Raw genomic sequence first — 14,475 nt, 5'->3', positions numbered from 1 at the left:
AGATGGATGAGAAGTCTGTCATTTTGTTTTGTTTTGTCGTCTTAGTCCACCTACACAGGGGTTTTCACTTGAAGATGTATCCAGCAATTCTGGAGAATGCTTATCAACATCACTTTGTCAAAACAACAGTGAATTGTTGCAGAGCCAAGGCTGTGTAACAATGCAACGATGCAATCGATACAGGCTAAATTACTCACTGGCTTACACTTTAGCACTGATAAGTATTTGGCACCTACACCTATTTAAATATGTACCTTCTTATTATCAGCCTTGCTACAGTACTACTAAAACACATGCTAGCTGTATTTTCATAGTGATAAGCCTATCGATATCATTGTTGCTTGCTTCAATGGGTCAGCCCGACCTCTTTGTTTACACCCATCTACAGAGCCTACGCACACACTCACACAGTACAGACAAGTAGCCAATCCCGAGAAGATATTCACTGACTTTGTCAAAAAGTTATTATTTTGACAACAACCATTCTCCAGACTGGCTGACTCCACCTTCAATCTGTCCGATGAGACGTCCTCTCAGGACAGAATGAAGCTGTGCTTTATAAGCATCTCCCTTGTGGCGCAGACAGTCCAGACTCAAATCAGCCAAGTGAAATGTGTACTAACGTGGTCTTTTCAAACAGGTGTGCACCTCACCCTGTCTCTCTGATCCACGTGGCCTTTGCCATTTGGCTCACTTTTATGTGTCAGCGTTGCACAAACATTCCCCCACCCCCGTCCTACATGAAAAAGAAAAAAATCATTCAGGCGCAGTACTTTCCATTTTTCTTTTGGTGAACAACAATGACTAAACTGCTTCACACCTTGCCCTGGGCTCTGTTCCACGCATTTGTATGAGCCGGCTTTGATTGTTGCACACAACCCCACAATGCTTTTCCTTCCCTCTGCTGGCTCATTTAGAGAGGAGTGGTTAGATAAAACCAGCTCAATCTGTTTATATCCATGATTGTCTTCTGTGGTGGGACTAACTTTGTAATTAGGAATATGGCAATTATAAGTGGTAATTGTTCCTGGTTAATGCGATAAAGTCATAGGAGCTTTGATGGAGCTTTGTTTCAAATGTTTTAGTTAAGTGCAGATAAAAAAAAACACTTAGACAAGCTGAACCTGAAATTTAAAATTAAGTCTGCATTATAGGCCTACATAGATGCATTCCTATTCCACTGAGGGAAATTTGGTTAACCACAAAACTAATGTCTTTGTCGACCTGTATGAAGAAAAAGAAAGAAGAAACATCTGATGATGTCAGTGGGACCATTTTAGAGTTGCAGTGCACTGATGAATTTGGGTCAAGCTAGCTACCGTATGATTATGTCGTATAATGCAAGTTGATGTTGCATTTCCAGCGCGTGTCCCTCTGTGACTCCTCTTGGCCAAGGCAATTCGTACATTATGTAGACAAAGTGATCCGACAGAGCCAGGTTTGTCTTAAAGATTATACAGCTCAAGGTCTGGAAGAGGTTCAGCTCATGAAAAAACAGTCAGTGACAAACAGGGCATAACAGTTTGACCCTGGGGCTGTCGTCTCGTCGTCGTCTGTGGCCCCCGGCTTGTTTTGTCTGTAAAAATCTGAGATCAGAAGTAAGTCAAGGGAGAAGATTTACAGGTGAAATTATGGGGCAGAGGTTGTAAAAAGCATGACGGCAAAAAGTGATGTTTGACTTTAAACCTCACAGACACACACACACACACGCACACACAGACACACACACACACACACACACACACACACACACACACACACACACACACACACACACACACACACACACACACACACACACACACACACACACACACACACACACACACACAGAGACATGTCTGGTAGCACTCAGGTGTTGCGGGAGTCTCAGCAGACACGATGACTCACAGCTTTCAGCAGCAGTCCCATCTGGAAAACCTGGATGTACACAAAAACACACTGTCTGACTTTCTTTCCTACGATTACCACACCTGCTTGAGACAAGAGCATGTGGCAACACAAACGTACAAAGCACTGAATAGAAAGACACAACTTTTCTCCCAAAATTGTCTCCCCCATCCCCTCTCCCTCGGCACATTTGATTTAAAATGAGATGTCCATAAAGCTGGGTAGACCTGACCTTTCCAACCATACTGTGTGAACAGCGTCCCTCTCTGTATACACCGACTCTGATTTTCAAGAAAATTAATCCACAAGAACAATAATTCTACATATACGTACAAACAAATGAACCAAGGAGTTGTTTTTAACATCAAACAGTGGAATGTTGTTAACCGGCCAAGTTATTCCTCTGCCCTCATTTCAACTGAGCGTGAATTTTACCTGCTGAACACCATAAATAGCGATTTTAAAAAAAATCCTCATATTTTATCCTGAGACAAGCCAATAGACAAATATTCTATGCCCAACACAAGGAGCAAGAAGGTATCCTGGGGATGTGTTTCACCATCTATTAGTGCTATGGAGCATCAGGTCCCTGTTTTGTTGGTCAGTAAATGCAATGCAATGCACCAATGAAGACAAGTAGAAAAAGATTGACACACTAGCGAATATTCATGTAAACAATGTAGGTTTCCACTACTTTAAAAAAAATTGGCGAAGCAATTTTTTGCGTATCTTGTGGCTTTTGGGGCTGCACACAACCCTACAGAGTTCCTTTTCCCAAGGCCTTGAGACAAATCATGTTATACTTTTATCTCATATCAATACTTTTAAAGACTACCCCCAACGTCATTAACAGCTTTCAATGCAGCATCTTGAAGCATTATCTTTTTGTAAAGTTAGTCCAGGGGCACACAACATGAAAATATCTCCAGAGGCTGCTAATCTATTCTAGTTAGTAATTCTACTAAACTCCCAAAACAAGCGTGGTAATAAATTGACTGGACATTTCTGAAACTGAGGTCATGTTCAGCCACTCAGAGACACTCATGATACATTTATCAGCTACAAGCAGGAGATCACCCACACAAACGTATAGCCAAAGCAGGCGGCAGTGTTTATCTCCAGTGTTTGCAACATGTCTGCTCAGATAAGCAAGAGGCGACTTGATTAAAAAATAAAAAAAGAAGCAAGCCATGACTCTTGACTGCTATTATGACCTCTGTCTCGCAACCTGTGGCCCTGTTAATCCTCAAGCGATAACTGTGCAAGCGTGGTTCGGTAAAAAAACTGTGAAATGCTTGTCACTCAGGATTCAGCAAAATTGGAACATTTTGACATTACGGAGCTCGAAAATAAACATACTGCTTTTTAACGGTGCAGGTCTCACTCACATGTGAACATCATTTGCATTTACTCCCATAACATTTTAGATAACTCACAAAAAAATTCTAGAAAAAACTACACTTTTGCGTGTTGATAATTATTTACCCAGCATGGACTGTAAATGTTTTCTGGGAGGTTTTCTGGTGTTTTAGAGTTGGGGGAGTTGAGCCTCAAAGACTAACAATCCTCAGTCCTGCATTTAAGAGGTTCTCACAGGACGTTTCATCCAAACTAATCTACAGGCTCAATCTCAGTATTGTAATCTGTTGGCTCTTTAGGAACAGATTTGGGACCCCCCTTCAGAAACTAAAACCTACCTCCTGTAACCCCTCCTGTTTCCCAGCAGAGAGGGGTAATCTCCCCACTAATCCACCCTCCCCCCTTTGGCAACCCCACAAATACACACAGGCACAGGCAAGCAAACACAGCGAAACACACACACACACACACACACACACACACACACACACACACACACACACACACACACACACACACACACTGCCACCAATCATCTCCATCTCCGTGGTAATCTGATCACCCATCTCCGTCTGTCTCTACTGTAAATAGATTGGTTTTTCAACAGCTATTGACTCTCTAACAAGAGCTCAGGGCTAAAACAACTCAATAAGTTTTGACTCGATGTGTGTTTGTTGCTGTCCTCCATTTAGGTTTTTATATGTCGGTTGTATTGATCATTTCCCCATAACTCTGTTGCCACCTAGCAAGAGAGCCGCTGACCCTTTAGAACATGAGCCTTTCCATACACGACACAGAAAATATAACTGAGCAGCTGAGATGTTTCTGATTCCAAAATTATAGTTTGTGGAGTTATTTTTACGGGAGCTATATGCCAGACGGTTACAGTTCTCCATCAATCATGCTGCTTTGTCAGAGCTGGATTGTCAGGCTGCTGTTGTGGACCTCTGGGGGCTGCGGCCACTCGCACAATATAAGCGGTAATGTGTGTATGTGTGTGTGTGTGTGTGTGTGTGTGTGTGTGTGTGTGTGTGATATCTTTAGGTTGTATATTTGGGTATTGTGGTTGCTGGAATGCTTATCGATTCCTTAGCCTTTGGTCAGGCTCAAGTTACTGTTGCTACAGCTGTTTAGGGGTTGTTGTCCTTTGCGTTAGCTCCCGACCTGCAGCTACAACCTCTGAGACCAAACACACACACACAAACACACACACACACACACACACACACACACACACACACACACACACACACACACACACACACACACACACACACACACACACACACACACACACACACACACACACACACACACACCACAGAGATATCTCACACCGTGAGAACCAACCGGCTCCAGCATGACACAGAGAAGGCATTTGAAAAGAAGACTGTGTTTTTGGGAATGAGGGGGTACAAAACTCTTGCCTTCTTTGATGTATTTTCTAGAAAGATCAAATAAAGTACACAAGATTCTCAGTTGTTCTGTAGGATGTCTAGAAGAATAGAGTCAATAACAATAGCCCATGGTGACATGTGCGGAGGTGTTAAAGGAAAGGCTTGACATTTGTTTTCTTGTAGAGTTAAATAAGAATAGCACATTGATACCACCCACATGAATGTACCACCAGAAGCCTGTCAGTTTAGCAGAATCTTCAGGGAATCACACGGAATATTCCGGCACACAACCACAACGTGTTTTTTTTCTCACAATTCTTTCTGTACAGATCCAACAAGCAGGATCTTGTTGCCTTCAGATTGAGCCAGGCTACCTTTGTTTACCGTAGTAGATAAGATTTTATGCACCAACTTCCAGTGGGGAGATTTGAAACATGCATAAACACCATATCTGTAGACACGTCCTGACGACACTTTGTACCACATAGTTTGTTCCAACTAAGAATGCTAATCCCTTTACAGTTATATACTTCAAATAAAATCCATGTAAAAGCTTGTACAATTTAAATAATAGAAAAATGAGGAAATTGGGTTATCTGCAGCCACCCGACCAGTAACAGCCCTTATATGCCACATACGATCATGCATACTTGCCCAGCAAATGGAGCCTGGAGGAACCAGTGGCCCGTAACGTTACTAGTCAGGTCGGAGATCACACATTGATGCACAGCTGGAGACTTCACTGCGCCTGTGTCTTGTTATGTGTGATTGGTGCAGGTATAGAGACGTGCAGAGTTTAGGAGCGTAACAGAGCAGACATCTATTCACAGCTATACAAGCCCATATGGCTCGTCTTACAACTTTGTCTTCCTCCGCTCCTGCAGGGGCCACGCATACCCTCCCACCCCCCCATCCCGCCTTTCATCAGCATGTCATTATAGGCCCTCCGTCTCCGTCCTTTTCGACTGGTCATCCTTTCTCTCCCTCCTCCCTTCACCTCCTCAAGAGAAATTCCTTCGTTCCTTTGCATGCTTCTTCTCCTCTTTGGAGTCGTCTTCCTCCTGTCCATCTCTATTTGGGACATGGGAATCCGGGGTGTCTGGATGAGGGAGATGTGGCGGAGGAGACAGTGTCACTTGACGAGGAGTTGACAGAGGCTGACAGGAGGTAGAGCTATTGTGGGACAAGGCTGTTGTGTGGGAAATGGGCATTTAAAGGTGCAGTGTGAAGAAGGTAATGTCGTTTTTTAAGAACAGACTGAAATGGAATATTATATTCATAAGTATGATTTAATTAGTGTATAATCGCTTGAAACTAAAAGTTGTTTTTTCAACACCTTAGAACAAGCCTTTTGCACCCTCAATGGAGGCCACCAATTTGCCATGTTGCACGGCCATGTTTCTACAGAAGGGACATGCTTGACAGCCTTACGCGTTTTTAAATACATTGTTGGCATCGACCAGAACTGCAAGTATGGAATAAATAACTAAATAAATTCACCTCATCACTTGATGTTGTCGAAAGACTTGAGGCAGTGGAGGTTGATGCCATCTAACTAATGAGTGACTATTGCTTTCAAGGACCATTAACACCTGTATGAGTGATGTGCTAATTAGCCAATTAGACACTTGGATCGCTCACACTTCCCCTTGAGGAGGCACCGCCGTCAGAGGGCCTGACCTGGACCCAATGCTGGGGTGTCAGATACAAGCACCATAACGTGTCTTAGATCATGTCATTCGGATTAAGTTGTGGCCGTTGCTTACATAGTTTGAAGATCTAACAGAGCTTCATGTAGCCTGAGGCAGTTTAAAGCTAAATGCAAAAGAGAGTAGTGTCCTCCCTGTGTTACCATCAAGATAGTTTTTTCTTTTCTTTCTTATTACAATAAGACAATGACTTCAGGCGACATTGCACAACTTTTTCTGCTTGTTTGGCTGAAGGTTGAACATTCTAGACAATAGCAATAACACCACTGCTATTTCTATAATTCACACTACTGTTATTTGAGTAACTCTATGTTGGTGCAAGTTTGTTTGTTTCTAGGTTAATGACTAAAGAAAAAAAACTGAAAGCACTGTTTATCCATAAATAGATGTACTGTACTGCGCTGCAAAGTTTGCGCTGACCTCTTAGCTGTTCTGCCTGCTGTGAATAATACATAACAAATAATGGAAACTTAATTCATTGTTACATAACTCTAAATATCCTGCATTCCTCACTGGACTATGCACAGTAATTCGGGATCTTGGCAATAAGTCACGAGAGCTCATGCTGATGGACTGAAGAATGTAATTAGAGGAAACAGACTTTCTTAGATCCCATTAGACTTCCCTGGGTCAACAGGCAGCTCACAGGTATTTTGTCGACAGAAAATTTGTTTTTCAAATTTCTTATCCGTCAGTTGTGATCAGCATTGTGGATGGTGCCCTTCTGTAGTGATTGTTTCAGCGGGTTCATTCTTGCATTTAATAATTTGCTCATGTCATTCCCAAAAACCTTTGCAAGAAATATATTTGGTAAAATGTTCTTGGTTGTTGCTGATCGTTGATATCAAATGTAATTCATGTGTTATTTTACAAAGAGAGACAATATTATTCCAGTGTTTCAGGCTATACAAGATGCCGTTCATAATTCGATTTTTCCACTTTCACTTCTTCCAATAGAACTTACAGGTAATGCTGTACATTAGTAGAACCATATCCAACTATCCATGACAAACAGAAACACCAAGGATTTAATAAAACGAGCAAATACTATCAAACATGTAATACCTCTAATGCCTATGATTGACATTCCCTCTCCTCCGCCATACAATTAGAATCCCACAGGGGACGACGTGTCAGGTGGAGATCCTCTGTGGTTTTTTAGGGCATGTCATTCATTGGCCGTATCCTCATGGGAGGGCCTGCCCCAGCATGGCGCCAAGCTGATGGGCCTTCCCTGCCAGTGGCAACCAGACTAAATTAAGGAAAAGGCTAACCCCAGAGCTGTGGCTGAGACTAGGGCGAGGTCAAACGCTCTGGTCTGCTTTGATGATGATGGTGGTGGAGGTTGGAGAGCACAGAGAAAACAGACACTCTTCATCTGCAGCCCGACAGGCCCCCGAGGGACCACAGATCAAGTGCATGTGGACATCAAGCTAATTCACATGCACGTATAGCCCTAGAGGGACACATAAATATCTGTCCTTTTGTTCTTAGCTGTTTGCGTCCTTACCTCTGCACTTGTGCTACCACAGCTCTGTGTGAAAGCATGGGAGATCTAGTTAATTGTCCCATGTGCATCAACAGTTGTCAAGCTCTGGTTTTCGCCTCATGCCAGGGAGGTGTACCTTGAGCTTTGAAAAGATAAGTAGGATGCTGTACATTTGTATCATTTATTGTTCACCTTATTTAAAAGGCTAAAAACTAATCAACATAAGTAATGGATTAGCCTTCACTCTGTTGATATGCAATTAATTATGTCCTGCTTAGTGGCTATCCAAAGGACTTCCAAAGCCAATCACAAAATCATTATCGAACTACAATGGGGTTACAGTTCATAGTTTTATTTATTTTATTTATTGTATTTCTTAACGCTATACTGTAATGTTTATCATGGGAATAGAAAATAATACAAAAAGACATGTATCTTTGGCTAACATGTGTGTACAAAAACATGCAAACTACTGTAGCATAAAGAGGGTATTATTATACATAAAAAGTTAGTTAAATGTTAAAACAGATTTTAATTAAATTTGCCACCGTTATCATTGTAAAAAGCTTGACGGGTATGACAACAGTAAAGCGTCTGGTCACCTGTAGAGATATAGACAGAAATGTGAGGAGACAGACAGTGTTTTTCTCTCCACAGCCTGAAGGTAAAAGTGTGAGACTGGACTCAGTCTGTCTGCACTGTAGCTGAGCTCAAAATGTAATCCGTGCTGCGCGGAAGGTTTTCACCCATATGCTTGGGGCAGAAATGCTTTTCTCCGAAAAAATATTCAAAAGGAAATTAATGTGTTTAACAATTAGGGAAGCTGGAACATTTGCAGTCGACATCAATTTGTAAAATATTTCCACTTTCACCCCTGGAACATATCTTACAGATGCTGCTAAATACCGCCATTAAGATTATTGGTTGCAACATGTCATAAATAGGGCCGGCATTAACTGAGATTAAGTTTGATTTAATAGAAACAGTTATAATCTATCAAAACATCAGTGGCACTGTGGCAATATATTTTTTAGCTCTATCCTCCAGCAAAGGGGAAATTAAATAAAACAAAATCATTGTGACATGCCTTGAGGATTAAGCTTTTTAGATTTTGTGTTGTGTGTCTTTTAAAATAATTAAATGCATTGATTTTCATATGTGGTGGCAGTTTGACTCTGGAGCCCGGGGGAACCAATCAGAGTTGAGGTCTGAGGTCAAAAGGTTTGGGGATCTTCAACTTGTCCAGGTTAAGTTGACATTATCACACGCACAAATAAATGTCTGAACAAGGATTTTTACAGAGCCCAGAGGCCCCAAGCAGCACCCAGTGGGAGGTAGATGGTCTTAGGCACGGCATTGAGTTTCACACAAGCACACACACATATGAACACACATACAATCTCAGAGGTAAAGTAAATGTTCTTACATAAAAAAACTTTCTTTGGCATATGACCCGATTGGTAAAAGTATCTGTATTGTCTTTGGTAGTTTTGCTAAATAAAATATATTTATTCTATTAAATATACTTTTTCCAGTCATGAAACAGTTCTAGGGGAAGCTTTGGATGCTGCTGCCATCATAAACCATAAGCATCCGGATTTGAAGTAGGCCAAGTGGCAAAGCCTGGTGAACCATGTTCATGATTCATCCATGAACATTGCACTAACACGCCACTCCTGCATTTCCCTTCTGCACACATCCACCTCTGGAGAGAGAATCACAGAGTGGCTGAGTAGCAGTCACAGTGGTCCAATCTTCAGTGTTTCTAGGGCATGCTTGGTTTAATTTGGTTGCAGTGCACAAACTTGGAGTGTATAGAGTTTAAATAATGCCGTACACCATTGTTTGTTTGTAATGATATAATTTGAATTGTGTGCTCCATGCCATGTGCTATGGCCGTGAGCCGTAATAAATAAATGAAATTAAATGAATGAAATGAAATAAAAGATGCTATCAAATTGCATTCTGGTAGTTGTAGGATTTAGTGGTTTTGGAGCTTGACCCATGTTGACTGTACCAGTGTCTGGTAAAGTCAACTACACCTGAATGTATTTTATTTGAAAGTAGTGGTGCTTCCTTTGAAATCCCTGAGCTCTGCACAACTCTTTAATGTTGAGCTGAAGGTAACTGCACCCCGTCACTGAAAGGCACGTGCGAGGAGGAGGTGGCTAAGTTACGGATGATATGTCTTTTCAAACAAACATTTTCCCAAACATATTTAACTGCCCACAGAACACATCAAAGCCGCCATCTAAAAAAAAGAGAAAAAAGAAAGGGCCCGTTATTGGTTGTACCGAGGACATATTGTGAACATATGGTCCTGGGAGACGCTTTTAACCCGTTTGGTGAAAACATTAAGAACTGAAAGTGAAAGAGTGTAAACGAAAACCATAGGGGTGCAATAAAAGTGACCAATAAAGATACTGTATGGCGAGGTTTGGGATATGAACTCTGTGCCCTCGTGGGAGTCGAATATCAGAGCTGAAGGAGTTTGGATGAATGTTTTCATGGATACAGACGGCAAGCGAGGGCCAGCTGTCGACCTGATGTTTTCCTGTTCCCACATGACCGTGAATAGATTACTGACTATGTGATTAAGCTGCGTTCTCACTACCCAATAGCCTAAAAGAGAAAAACGTGTTGCAGAATGTTACCATAACATCTGTAGGTTAGATTGGGATAGAAAACATTTTGGAATTACAATATTTTTTCAATTAAATTCTTTGATAAGAGCAAACACTTCTTTATTTTTAGTCAAATCTGCACACACCCATGTTGCTGGACTGTCTTAGGGTGGTATGTGAGGGTGGTAATCATAGTCTGTCTGCTCTGTAACAACAAGTTTGAATCCAGAATAGTTATTTTCCCATCAACAGCTGTTTGGTCAAGACTGCTGCCTGCTTACACAGCTTTATCAGGTAGTATTTAACTCAACTTGAACTTTGCAGGGAATATTTATAATACAATTGAATTATGAATCCAGATCAAAATATATACATAATAAAAACATGTAGACGTGATTAGGGAGCCTTCCCTCATTCAAACTGGGTCCTTGTTGAACAAACTGAACTTAAAAACAATTTATTGCAATTAATGTCTGGAGTAGGTGGAAGGTTGCCAACACTTTACATTACCACAGTAACTGTTTTATTGCAGCTTAAAGTAAGTAAGTTGACTTTAATTGTTGCTTGCCGTCCTGTTGACCAACATCTCCACTGGTCAAAGGGGAGTTTTTTTATTTATATAAACCTGTTTACTTCTTCATGTTTTGAATAGAGCATCTGCTCTCACAGTATTCGTTTCAACGTGACACTCTTCAAAACAAAACTAAACCGTTCCCCACAAGATCTCTGCTAATTTGTTTGTTAAATTCTTTTCATTCTTTTACACCAAATGGAAAAGAATAAAGCATGTAGATGCTGCAGTATTTAAATATGGATCTACGATACTTCACAGTGAGATTTTTTTCCTCTCTCATAGCAATACCTGCCCTAAACCCTGCCAATCTGCAGTCCTAGCAGGTGAAAACAAACACTGAGGATTACTTGAAGCTACTATTTGGCCCAGCGCCGCTGAACTATCGACCACACAGCGTCAGTCCTGGCTCTCTGAAACACTAAGGCACTGACACAACAAATAAAAGCCTTTGGGTTGTCACGTTAGCATGGTGGAAGCACAAATGGTGTGAATGGGTTGGATGTATATAATGAGTTACAGAAAATAAGTACTGCCCTTTTGCTAGCAAATTTGATTTAAGTATTCGTACTCAAGAAACTTAGTTGGGGTCGGAATTTGGTTAAAATTGCCCCAATACTCTGATATTACTGTAGCATGCAAACATACTTCTCTTTGCTTTCTGGTTTTGCCATACATTGAAGTATTTACTGCAAACGTGATTGGAAAATACATCAAGTGTATCTATAGACGACACAGTAAGTCACTTTTCTGGTTAAAAACTTTCCAATATTGAACAGCAGACAAGAGTCAATTCTTGGTCAATTCAATTATCCAACTAAGTTAGAGTGTCAGGAAGGTCGCAGTATTTCACTGTAAATCTGTGTGAAAAAAAATTATGGTAATACAAAATAAATGCTCTCTTCATTGTTGTATTCATATCAAGGTGGACTCTTTTAAAAGACAAACGTTAATTATGAAAATAACACCTCAACCAGGAAACTGTCAAAAGCAGTAAAACTCCCTAAATGAAAACTTTTCAATATTCCGTTTCGGTTCAGCCCAGCTACAGTCAATCCTTACCATTGTTCTACAATGCGGGTCAACTGACCTTACTACACACTAAAAAGAAAAAAAAAACACACATAAAACATTGTCTTGTCTTCCTGTACGGTTTCATTCAGGGTTGAACCACAGGCCCTCCGGCAGACCTGCCCTTGTTCTGACATTATTTGAAGAGGGTCCATGGCTCCTGGTCAGGTTTCCCATGGTTCAGCCCATCTCCCTGACCCCCCGGGAAGCAGAGGTCACGCATGAGAGAAGGGAATGAAAAAAAGGGTCCACTCCTCTGATTTATGGCCCAACGTAGCTATAGGACACCTCCAGCTCAGGCATGGTTTTTGTTACGGAGGTGGGGGTGAACCATTGAGCAGCCTCCTGGCTCCTGCCAACGTTGGTTTAAGGTTTCAGCTATTTAGAGGGAGAAGCTTGGCATTCAGAGTCAAAGGGCCAGTAGCTTAAGCAGTAGGTGAAACTGGAATTTGGGGATAGCTTTGTGGTGTGTTAAGAACACTAAGCAGGAACAACACAGTTATCGTTTATTTTTTGACTGATGCATTCCCAGATGTAAGCCAGCTGCTGGGAATTTTTGGCAAAAACCATTTCATAACTGATTTCGACTTGCTGTATCGGATCATTCCAGGCATATCTTGGCCTCGGTTATGAGGGTTTTATTTATTTTTATCTCGGTCATATGTCAATCTGAGACTGTGTCAAATCCAAATGTGGGCTCACTCTCTAGTTTCCATCTCACAATCGGTGTTGTTTGATCAGTCATGATGTCTCTGAATGACAAGCTCACGGACTGACAAACTAAATAAAGTTGAATGTCCTTTTCGGACTCAATTTTCCATTTTTAGCTCGGAGTGGGTCCTCAAGTTTCTGTTTTGTATTGCAATGTGAAATATCATGTGTCCATCTCAACAGTGCACTCTTAAATACTTTGCTGTTTCAATTTTGCATATAAAAACATCTAGTCAGAATCAGTATTTAGTATGGAAGTAGGACACAGTTCCTCACCACTATCTTCAGAAACAGAAACTGCTTCTACAAAGTCGCCCATTTTTGTAGCTTTTTGATTTGTCCAGCACATCAACAATGAAACTGTGCCTTGGTAACTGCTGCATATCGGCTAGAGTTTATTATTCTTGTCTTGTCTAGTTTGGGTCCTCTATGTCCCTGAGTCATGAACTGAGCCTCCCCCAAGCATAGACATCCACAGTCTGCTGAAGCTGCTGGCCCAGAAGAACTAGGCCAGATTTTACACACTTCACAACCCCTGCTAACCCAGACACACATTATTGCTTCTCTGAGCACAGAGGAAAAAGCCCAGTTAAAAAATGCATCACAGTTTCACTCAAACATAAAATGTTAGTTTGCTGGAGTGGAGATTTATTTTTTTATATATCCAAAACAAAGCTCATGTTCTGCTTGCTTGTGTGACACTGAAGAAATCTGTTGCCAGAGGCGTTTAAGACCACAGTGTGTTTAAAACTGCAGGCAGAAAGGGAATCAGATTTTCATTTGTTGCTGAAATAAAGTCTGTATCGCTTTACAGGCACTAAGGGCCTTTAAGCAAGCCTCATACGAAATGACCAAAGTAAACCCACCAACTGCTTGTGTTAATTATAAACAACTCAGTATTATACATTCCCAAACATTGTGGGTTATTTAAAAGGACAAGACAAGTTCTGGGAAGTTTTGAAGGATGATTTATTCAGTTAAAACTCCAAACCATTGCTTCAAGTTTTATTTGGGTCAGAACTTTGCTGGTGGGCATAATTGTAAAACAGGAGGTCTTTGGACCCCCTGTTGTGTTTCTTTAATGTGAGTAAAACCCCACATCAGCAGCATCAAAGACGGGAGTGGAGGATCCCTGCCAGTTTATAATCCACTTTTCAAACGACTAAGAGTATTTTGCAAGCACACCAAAACAGGTACACCAGCCCAACTTCCCATAGCGAGATCCTCAAAACTAGACCAACCCATGTTATTCCTTTAATAATAAGATCTGTATTGTCGTCTACAGAACCAGCTGTTGTCTCTTTATTTCCTGGCACAGTGAGGAAGAAAGGCCAAACCCAAAACATGACCATATGTTTAAACCTTGTCCTATGAACCCAAAACAGGATGTCACAGCAGGCCCTCCGGTCAGAGTAACCGACATAGACACAGGCACACAGGAGAGCTATTGTTTGTACTGCTTGGGAAAGACAGAAGGGGAAAAGGGAAGTGTGACAAGGGATAGGGAAATTCAACGTGTGTGTTTTTATGTGTGTAGTCACAATGTAGGCCTATGTCTCTATGTTAGAGATTTAAAGACGTATACAAAGTCTGCAAGTTAACCAGCTAGCATGTGTATCATTATACAAGTCCTTGAACCATTTTGTGCTTTTAA

The sequence above is a fragment of the Ammodytes marinus genome (genome assembly GCF_949987685.1).
Source record: "Ammodytes marinus genome assembly, chromosome: 13".
In the NCBI taxonomy this organism is placed as follows: domain Eukaryota; kingdom Metazoa; phylum Chordata; class Actinopteri; order Uranoscopiformes; family Ammodytidae; genus Ammodytes; species Ammodytes marinus.
This window is presented reverse-complemented; position numbering follows the sequence as displayed.